Source organism: Tigriopus californicus, chromosome 5, assembly GCF_007210705.1.
Source record: "Tigriopus californicus strain San Diego chromosome 5, Tcal_SD_v2.1, whole genome shotgun sequence".
NCBI lineage: Eukaryota > Metazoa > Arthropoda > Copepoda > Harpacticoida > Harpacticidae > Tigriopus > Tigriopus californicus.
Window position 1 is genome coordinate 1,336,182 of NC_081444.1, and position 1,429 is coordinate 1,337,610.

Sequence of the window (1,429 nt, forward strand, 5' to 3'; positions counted from 1 at the left end):
ATTCCTTAACACGGCAGGGCTAATGCCGTTTGTTGAAAGCAGAACATATCCAGTATGTAATTAGGGTCAGGCGTGCCTCGTGATTGCTTTGAAGTAACTGACATTACGGCACGCAAGATTTACTGATTTCCTCATTGCTGAAAGTAATGTCGGCTCCAATGAAAAAAGCCTCTTGGCTTATGGGCAGACTTGGGATAACGGGCCTAAAAGATAACCAAATACGATCTACCTGTTTCCCTAAATAAATCCAATCCAATCCAAAAAATAGGAGATGAAGCTGCCCAAGCACTTCTATTTTAAGGTATATTATCTTTAGTACAGTCATTTGTATTTAGCAAGAGAGTAGGTACTCTTTCATGGAGACACTCCTGGTGTCTTTGCACAATTTTAGACGTGGTCTCAAAAAGTGTTCCTCTTCAGTCCCGACGACCTCCATGGATAGACTGGTTAAAAGGGAGCAGAGTGACCAGGGGGGTATGCTTCAGAAAAAACTAGACTCCAACTATATTTTAGCTCAAATAGCTGGATTGTCAATGAAAAGTTTTAGGAAATCCTTGGACACCATAGACGCGAAATTAAGTGCATATGATCTTATTATCACCTTTTCACGAACAAGGGGAGGAATTAAGATAAAAATACGACTTGGATCAAAAGGCTAGCCACAAGCCTGGTAGGAGCATTCACATATTTAAATAAAACAACAAATAAAACAAGTTATTTTTCCGAGCTTTAGACATCAGATTGAATTTGCCACTTACTTTAGTACGCCGGCCTGCTGAAGCAAACAGCATTCTGAAATTGAGGCCAGGTAATAGTACAGTGATAGAACTGGTACACTGAAAGCGACAGTTTTTAGTCATGAAGTACAATTCATTCAACAATCGAAAATTCAATTGGATGACGTTGTGAATTGGCTGTGATGTTGGTCTAAATTATCCTTTCTCAAAATGCCTAAAACAAGGATGCGAACTACAGTTTCCCCTAAATTTCCTGTACTTCACGCGACTTAATAGGGGCTTCAAGTTGGCATCTTCAATCAATTTGTGAAGCTATCTCCATCTACTGTTCAAACGGCTAGTTTCTTGAAAAGTGGCTCATTTAAAGTAACAAATATAGGCACATTAAGTCTCTGCGGTCACTAGAATTGATCCTAAATCCTGGGTAGGGACAAAGCTCATGGATGTTTTTGAAGACGTACAATATCAGATACCTTTCGTACCTTCTCTGAACACTGTACCTACAGTTCCAACCTTTCTAACCTCTCCCAGTACGAGAGCTCTCTCATATCCTCAATGTTCCTACTAAAACATCTTTGGACTTGTTCGACCTTTTGCAAACCTGCTGCACCCATCGGAGCCCAAATGGGTTAAGCATATTCAAGATGTGGCTGAACAATCGACTTGTACAGAGTTAGCATCGTGATGCTATC